The 9159-nt window shown below is 53.1% G+C and overlaps 1 non-coding gene across 1 annotated transcript; it reads right to left on the bottom strand.

Moving 5' to 3' along the window:
• Window positions 1-6624: 6624 nt before the first annotated feature.
• On the bottom strand, window positions 6625-6698 carry Trnav-cac (transfer RNA valine (anticodon CAC)). The gene has a single exon. It is a non-coding gene; the product is annotated as a tRNA-Val (tRNA).
• Between the last annotated feature and the right edge of the window lie 2461 nt (window positions 6699-9159).

Below are 9159 nucleotides of genomic sequence, written 5' to 3' on the forward strand. Positions count from 1 at the left end.
GAGGCTGAAGAGGAGGCTGGGTGGAGAGGGAAGGAGGCCACTTCCCAGAGAGCAGCCGGGGGGCCCTGACTCCATCTGCCCGGGAATGGGGCTCAGTGTGGCCAGTGGAGGAGCCCCGAGCCCAGGGGCTGCCCCGACCACCTCTGCTCTCCCTGGAAGGTCCGAGACAGGGTTCGGAGGTGAGGGGACCCTGCCAGAGGGAGAATCGGAGAGTGTGGACGAGGCAGCGCAGGTGTGGGACCTCAGATCCTCTGTCACCTGAAGGGGCAGGGCTCTGGAAAGAGGGCCAGGCAGGATGAGCCAGCGGGGGACAGTGACCCTGCCCCCGGGTCTGTGTCCTCTGTGTCTTGGTGGTGCTCAGGGGACCCAGGGGAGGCCTTGGTGCCTGAGTGGCTGCAGCTGTGATGGGGACGGGGCGCCTCTGCTCCCGGCTGTGGCTCTGGGAGACGGCAGGGACCAGGGACGGGTGTGGCTCCGCGCCCAGGGTCACACTCTCATGAACCCCCAAGAGCTTTGAAGCTTTGTTTCCTTTCTTTCTAAAACTTCACGATAAAAGTGCCGTCAGACTACAGCAGGAGGGTCACAAGTTCAAAGCCAGCCTCAGTGACAGCGAGGCGCTGAGCCACTCAGGGAGACCCTGTGTCTAAATACAAAATAGGGCTGGGGTGAGTGGTCAGTGCCCCTGAGTTCCCTCCCCGGCACCCTGTCCCCCCTTAGGTGGGGCCAGAGGTGGAGCGTCCCAAGATCCATCCACAGGACCAGAGAAAAAGGGGATGGGAACTCATTAAATAAAGACGGAAATTAGAGGGACCGAAGGGGGCCGGTGTCCCAGCGCCTATCACCCTCAGGTCCAGCCGCCGTGGCTTGCTCTCAGGCGGGACGCCCTCTCTCTCCTCCCTGCTGGTCACCCTTCCTGTCTCTGCCAGGCCCACCTCTTGTGGATGTCTTGGTCCCTTCCCTGCCCCTGTGACACCCCCAGGCTCTGTTTCCAGCTGCTCTGACTTGGGAGCTGGAGGCAGGGACACGGTGACCGGCTCCTCTCTAGGAGAATAAATCAGATTGATGTTGTTATTCTGGGCTCTGCGCACAGAGCTGTTCCCCAAAACATTCCCAGCGCCTACTTCTCCGGCTGTGCCAGTCAGGTGACCCTTGGTGCAGGAGGCCTGCTCTGGGGATGCGGCCTTCCCAGGGGACACGGCCTCACGTCCCCGACTCAGCCCCCAACCTGGTGACCGCTCATGCCAAGGTTCTGCTCTGGGAACAGCAACTGGAGGCTGAGGCCAGGCGGAGCAGGTCTGGAATGTGTGGTCTTGGTGCCCTTTGGCCAGTGGGCGGGGCTTCACCTTGGAACCAATTGAGAGAACCCCCGGTGACATAACCAATGTCTTTAAGGTCCTGATTGGACCGTTTGTTTCTTATCAAATGCTTATTTTTTTCACCCCTATTCTGGACAAATTCTATCAAAAAAAAAAAAATATGTCTAACCACAGAGACTGAAGCGAACTGAAAACCCCAGGGGTCCCATCCTGCTCCAGTGCTGTCCCCAGGAATGAGGATGTCGGAGTGTTGGAGGGACAAACACAGTGGCCTAGGAAAGTGTGCTGGGAGCCTCTGGACTACAGGATGGACTGGCCTCTCCCTCCCCCTTTCTCACCTTCCTCCCCCAACTCCCCCTCCCTTCCTTCCCCTTCTCTCCCTTCTCCCCCCTCCTTCCCTCCTCCTCTCTCCCTCCCCTCCTCCCCCTCCTCCTCCCCCTCCTCCTCTCCCTCCCCTCTCCCTCCCCTCTCCCTCCTCTCTCCCTCTCCTCTCCCTTCCCTCTTCTCCACCCTCCTGCCCCCACCTCTTCCCCTCTCCCTCCCCTCCTCCCTCCCCTCTCCCTCCCCTCTCCCTCCCCTGCTCCCTCCCCTCCTCCCCTCCTGCCCCCACCTCTTCCCCTCTCCCTCCCACTCTCTCTCTCTGCTGGTTGGTGGCTTCCTTCCTTTCTGTTTCCTTGGCTGCATCTTCTTCTCCATCATGAGTCTTGGTCTTACAGGTCTGTAGGATGGGGGAGGGGGGACTTAGTTATCCATCCAAAAAATCTAATTGTTAAAGGTTTTTCCTTGTATCACTTTAGTAAAATTATGATTTTTTAAAAAGAATTTTCCATCTAGCATGACCATTTCTAAGATGGGGTCAGTGGTGTCCAGTGTATTCACGTTGCTTGTTCACCGGCCCATTTTACAGAGGGGCAGCCTGAGGCTCAGAGGGGCCGTGGCAGGTCCCAGAAAGTGTCCAAGGAGGGACACACGCCCAGGCCTGGGGGCTGGGACCTGCCAGAGGCGTGGGAGGGAGCAGGCAGGGTGGGCAGGGAAGCTGGGCCATCTTCACATCCTGACCTTCTTTCTCCTTCCCAACTAGAAACGGCATAAAATATTAACTAAAACCTTGAAACCATGGAGCTCAGTGGGAGAAGTCGGACGCTAAAGTGGCCACGTGGTAGATCTCACTGACATAAAACATCCCAAATAGGTATCTCCGGAGGTGGGAGGCGCCAGGGCTGGGGAGCCGCTGGTTAAGGGCAGGTGAGCAGGCGACGAGGGGGTGGCCGCGCAGTGCCACAGAGGCACAGAGGCCCTGTAACCGTTCCCTTTAGGGCAGCTAATTGTCTACTAAGTGAATTTTGCCTCAATTAGAGACATGGCTTCCCCTCAAGACCCCAGTGAATCTCAGGCGGTCGGTCTTCCTCCCTGACAGCGCCCTGAGGGTCGAGCTCCAGGGAGACGTTTGATTTGCCTGGATTTCAGTGGTTGGCAGTCACAGCGAGAGGGGACAGCAGGTGACAGCGTGCTGCCCTCCCCAGGCTCAGCCCTGCCTTCTGCCCCAGGGTCCCCTGCACCTGCCATCAGCTCAGCCTCTTTGCCAGAGGTCAGGTGTCTCTGCCTCCCAGAAACCCCTCCGTCCTTCCCACTTGTCCCCGTCACAGGCCCCTGTCATGGTCACCTGCCTTCACTGGGACGGGTGCTGCGGAGTGCCTCTCCCTCTGTCCATCTTGTCCCCCGACCTGACTATGAGCCTGCTGAGGGCGGGCCCTTGAGAGGCCCAGCAGAAGGGACGCCAGAGGTGTTGGTGCCTCTTCAACCTGGGTCGAGTCCCATCGGGGCCCATTTGTCAGGCCTGTGACCCGGGGACAAGCTGCTTAATGTTTGGAACGAAGTTTTGCATCTGGAGAATGAAGAAGGTACTTCCTATGAGCCTTGTGCCACAGAGTTCCGGTGGCTCGATCACATCCCCTGAGACCTGCGGGGTTCGTCCGGGTTATTATCATCTTCACGTTGATATTTTCAGTTTCTGAATATTTTCAAACTGTCTCAGGGGCCACTGAGGTCAAGAGGTCAAGAGGGTGGATGAAGAGCCTGGGCCCCGGGAGGCCCACAGGCTCCGGGTGCAGCTGTCTGCGCTGGAGCATCAGGGAGGCGGGTCTCCAGGTGAGTGAGCGGGGCCTGCTGCTGTCCCACAGTGGGGAGGAAAGGCCACCTGGGCACAGCGGCTAGTCCTGGCTGGTGGCACACCAGAGACGCAAACAGGGACTCAGGAATATCCTGTCCTGGAGGGCTGTGCCAGTGGAATGAGCTCACGATGGGACAGTCCCATGCGCGGCGTGGTCCATCCGAATCTCACGATAATCGGCAAGATCCGAAGCCCCTTTCCCATGGCCCCTTGCGAGTGCGACTCACCGGCTCTGTGGGCAATGACTGGGGTCCTCCTAAGGGCAAACGCGTCCAGCCCCTGCCTGGATGCTGCAGGACGTTCCGGTCATCGCTTCCCTAATTCTTCTCATGAATCACAGACGACCGTAGGGAGGAGTCCCCCTTCCCTGGTGCCGCAGGCTGCGGGGTGCGTGGGTCAGGGGTGCAGGAGCCGCGGGGCAGGAAGCAATGCCCCAGGGGACCAGGGGACCAGGACCCCTCCACTTCCAGAGGCGGGAGGAAGGGTGAAGGGTCAACAGGACCGTCCTCCAGGGCCCAGCTGAGTCCAGGCCAGAGTATGTGACCCTGGAGTCAGGTCCTCCTGGCCGAGGGGCTCAGAATGAGGCCTCCCTGGCGACTCCACGGTCCAGCGTGCGCGTGAGATTAAATTCCTGCATTCCCAAGTGCTAAGAAACCCCAGAAGAATGAGCCCCCAACCCAGGCCGGTCCCTGAACCCCTGCTCTCCCTCCCTCCCCGCACGTTGCCATGAGGAAGAGAAGCCAATTCTAGACGACCTCTGAATGGGCTCAGGCTCCCCATCTGTCAAGTGGGCACAATCCACGCCCTTCAGCAGGTTCCTGTACAGCAGTCCTCAAGCCCACGCTGTTCCTGCGCTTCTCTTCCACACCCCTGGTCTGGAGGGTGGGCATGGCGTGTCTGGGCCTTGCCCTCTGGAAAGGCCGAGGGGGAGCCCCGTGTTCTTTGCTGTGGCGGAATGCGATGAGAACCCAGCCACCGGGCTCCGGAGCCGGGGCTCTTGACCCTGGAGCTCCGGCTCTCGCCTGCTTCCGGAGTTGGCTCCGGCCCATGCCCCGAACCCCCACCTCTGCTCAAAGCCTCCAGGAACTCCTGTGGCTGCTGGGGGTGCCAGGGCTGATCTGCCTCCCTCCTTTGTCTCGGTTTTGGAAGTGACCACTTTGCAACATGCATCTGGAATTCATATATCTCTGTTCTTCTTACTAGAAAGCTTCCTTTATGACATCAAAATCCTTCCTGCTCCAAGCTCTGAGTAGTTGTGCGTTTGTGATTTGACTGATGGAGAAGACATCCTCCAGCAAAAAGCCGCCGTGAATTCAGAAACACTTTTTTAAAAGTTGGAAACCACACTTTTGTTTTCAGCTCTTGGAATCTCGCGGGTTCCCAGGCATGTTCGAACATGTTGCTGCTTTGTCCTGAGATGACCCTTACTCAGGGCCTGGCCCAGCATCTTCTGTGAGGTCCCCTGATCATCGTCCACTCTACCCAGCAAGTGGCTCTGACCTGCGGCCTCTGAGGCGCGGCTGGTGCCCTGTCTTTGCCGGGCTCTGCCTCATCATTTGCCACAGTGTCGTATGATTTGGTTGCTGGGGCCAAGAGCTCGGGTGTCTGTGACCCTAGCATCTTCTAGGTTTGTGACACGGGAAAGTCTCTCCCTTCTCTCCTTCTGAGGGTTAGGTTCCCTGTATCATTTAACGTCGCTGAGGAGGCTGCTACTACCTGTCTGCCCAGCACTGCTTACTTCCTGTCTGGTAAGGGGTCCTCCCTCCCTCCTTCCCACTGTCCCTCCGTCCTTCCCACTGTCCCTCCGTCCCTCCCACTGTCCCTCTGTCCTTCCTTCCCTTTCTATTTCTAAATAAGGAATCCATCCCTGTGGTTTGGTGCAGCTGTGGTGCTGAGCAGGTGTTGGGCCTGGCCATTACAAGTCCTCCATTCCCTGGTCGCAGAGATTGGTTTAAAGTCAGACAGGTATGAGCTGATCTGGATCAGTCTGGAACTTTCTACAAGGAAGTCTTTTCCGTTGCTAACCAGGTAGGACGTGGTTCTAAGGTGGACAGCCACAGAGAGAAAGTCTGTCTGAGAACTGGAAATGAACACTAACCCTTGAGGACACAGTGACCCGGGTCCAGCCACTGCTCAAGACAGAGGTCATGGGGACTTCCCGTTCCCCAGTCAGCACGTCCTCCTTTCCCACTCCTTTTCAACTTCAGTTAAGATGCCTCAAGTTTATTTTGTTGCAACAGAAAGAGAAGGCTCTCAGCTCGATGGTCTGCTCTCTGGTTAGCTTTGCGATCAGGTCGGCCCCACTTCCATTTTCCCACTATGGTGGGGAAGCCAGGGGTTGAGGACATCGCATGGCGGATGCGGTGTGGTTCCGAGCTCTGAGGCTGAGTGGATCTGCGGCACTGTGTGGAGCAGGGGTCTGCAGCGGGGGTCCACAATGGGACCAGCTCAGGCCACTGCAGGGTGACAGGTCGAGGTGCCCTGGCTCGCCTGGGCAGGTCCACTGTGCCTCGGAGCTTCCTGTGCTCGCCACACATGCTCCAGCCCAGCTGGACCACCCCACCACCTCCACTTCTTGGTACATCTGAAGTGACATTAAAGAGCCGCCATCTTCCTTCTGTGGTCATACTCTCCTGCTGGGTGTTTAAGGTCAAGCTGGCCCCAAATTGACCTTTTTGGTTTATGGGTGTTCATTTTCTATCCTGCTACTTTGCTGAATTCATTTATTAGTTCTAGAAGTTTTCTGGTGGAATTTTTTTGGATCTTTTGGGTATTGAATCATATCGTTAGCAAATAGTGATAATTTGATTTCTTCTTTTCCTATCCGTGTCCCTTTAATTTCTTTTGTCCAATTGCTCTGGCTAGAGTTTCAAGAACTATGTTAAATAGAAGTGGTGAGAGAGGGCAGCCCTGTCTTGTTCCAGTTTTTAGAGGGAATGCTTTCAATTTTTCTCCATTTAGAATGATGTTGGCCTGGGGCTTAGCATGGATAGCTTTTACAGTGTTGAGTTATGTTCCTGTTATCCCTAGTTTTTTTTTTAATGTTTTGAACATGAAGGGTGCTGTATTTTGTTGAATGCCTTTTCTGTGTCTATTGAGATAATCATATGATTCTGTTTTTTTTTTTTTTTTTTTTTTTTGTGGCACTGGGCATTGAACCCAGGGCCTTGTGCATGTGAGGCAAACACTCTGCCAACTGAGCTATGTCCCCAGCCCTGATCATATGATTCTTATCTTTAACTCTATTGATGTGATGAATTACATTTTTGATTTCCATATATTGAACCAACTTGCATCCCTGGGATGAATCCACTTGATTGTGGTGCACTATCTTTTTGATATGTTTTTGTTTGCAATTTGTAGAATTTTAGCATCCATGTTCATTAGAGATATTGGTCTGAAGTTTTCTTTCTTTGATGTGTCTTGTCTAGTTTGACTGCAAATAGGTACAATCAACATGGAAAGCAGAATGGAGATTCTTTGGAAGATTTGGAATGGAACCATCATTTGACCCAGCTATCTCACTCCCTGGTTTATACGCACAGGATTTAAAAACAGCATACTATAGTGACACAACCACATCAATGTTTACAGCAGCACAATTCACAATAGCTAAGTTATAGAACCAACCTCAATGGCCTTCAGTAGATGAATGGATAAAGAAACTGTACATACATAATGGAATATTACTCAGCATTAAAAGAGAATAAAATCATGGCATTTGCAGGTAAATAGATGGAGTTGGAGATTATGTTAAGTGAAGTAAGCCAATCCTCAAAAAAACCAAATGCATAATGTTTTCTCTGGTATGAGGATGCTGATCCATAATGGGGTTGGGGGGAGCATGGGAGGAATGGAGAAACTTTGGATAGGGCAAAGGGGAGGAGAAGGGAGCCGGCAGTGGGGCAGGAAAGGTGGTGGAGTGAGATGGACATCATTACCCAAGCACATGTATGAAGACAGGAATGGTGTGACTCTACTTTGTGTACAATCCAGAGACATGAAAAACTGTGCTCTATGTGTGTACTATGAATTGAAATGCATTCTGCTGTCATATATAACAAATCAGAATAAATAAACAAATTTTAAGAAATTTGTCTTTTTCCTGTGTGCTGTCAGGAGTCCCCTGAGGTTTGTCAAAGATCCCTCTTGGGAACTTGTGAGAAGCCCTCGGCTCCTTCAGCCCTCCTCTACCAGTGGTGCCACCTGCCGGGATGGGTCAGGGTCTTGCTGACCCTCCTCTTTGCAGAATGTGCATTGTTGGCTTCCTGTTCTCTAGGGTCCTCTTGATCCCCTGATGGTGAGGTCAGGGGACTCACCAGCATTGCAGGGCCCTCAGTGAAATCTCATCATTTCCTGAGTTCCAGCTGACCTTAGAGGGCAAGGGCCAAGATATTGGCTGTTTTTTCCTTGGCCCTTTTACTGCCATGACTTTGGTTTTCAAGTTTTGGGTTTAAGCATCCTGCAGGCCAGTTTCGTGGGGGGGGGGGTAATGAGTTTTGACTGTTGGTACTGGAGGTGTCCCTCTGTCCTGTAGGAGGTGGCTTATTGTCTTAACTTGTGTCAGATGTAGTACTTTGACAAAAACACTAACAGGCAACAATTGTAAAGTTACTCAAACCACCAGATGTAAGCCAGATTTTAAAATGGACAACTATAAAAGACAGCACTTTTTGGTTTTCTTGTCTCTATTAGACCCACATAAGCTTTCATTTTATAAACTTTTTTATAACATTTAGACTTCAACCTTGGGGATTTTGGGGCTGGCTGTGTGGGCTGGCAGCTGAGAAGCTACCTCAGAGAAACAATGACATGATTGTTACTTTTGAAGCACTATATTGTGAGGTAGTTGTTACACAGCAGGAGGTAACTGGAATACCGACCAATACACTTCTTCATGGGGGTGCTTGCAAGGACTGAGCAAAATTTTCTGCATGTAGGAGATGCTCGAGTATCAGTGATCCTTTCTCTTCCTCTTTTGCTGGTACAGCGGAGTAACCCCAGAGGGCTCCTGGCTCCCCAGTCTAAGGGATCACTAGACATAGTAGATCTTTGGGGATTCACTGGGGGGTGATTCCCCCACTGAAGTAGATGAGCACAAAGAGTCTCGAGCAGGGGTTGGAAGGCTGCAGTCTGAGGCCAACTTCAGTTAGCCACTATTTTTTCCCCCAGGGGCTCACAAGCGATGACCCACAGAACCTGAAAGGTTCACTATCTGATGCTTGAAAGAGACTCCCCAATCCGGACTCCCACTTTGGAACGAGGGAACATTTTGCACCTCTTGTCTTAAGCACTTAGCTAAAACTCAGTTCATTTTAACTGACCGGTGCCAGCAAACAGAGCTTTCCACGTCAGATAAATTGGAAAACACCACAATGGAAAAATTAAAAGGTCAATAAGCGTCTTTGATTACAGTCTCCTCTCCAGGGGCAGACTGCTTTCCTGAGTCTCCTGGAACCCCTCTCTGGTGGAGCATCCTCTGTGACCCACTTGGGGACTGCCCGTTGCAGGATGTGCACGTGGCAGAGTGCAATTCCAGTCCTGGGTGTTTACTCCTTTGTTTATTTTATTTTTTTGAATATATTTTTTAGTTGTAGGTGGACACAATGCCTTTATTTTATTTATTTTTATGTGGTGCTGGGGATCGAAACCAGGGCCTCACACATGCGAGGC

The sequence above is a fragment of the Callospermophilus lateralis genome, chromosome 4 (genome assembly GCF_048772815.1).
Source record: "Callospermophilus lateralis isolate mCalLat2 chromosome 4, mCalLat2.hap1, whole genome shotgun sequence".
NCBI classification, from domain to species: Eukaryota; Metazoa; Chordata; class Mammalia; order Rodentia; family Sciuridae; genus Callospermophilus; species Callospermophilus lateralis.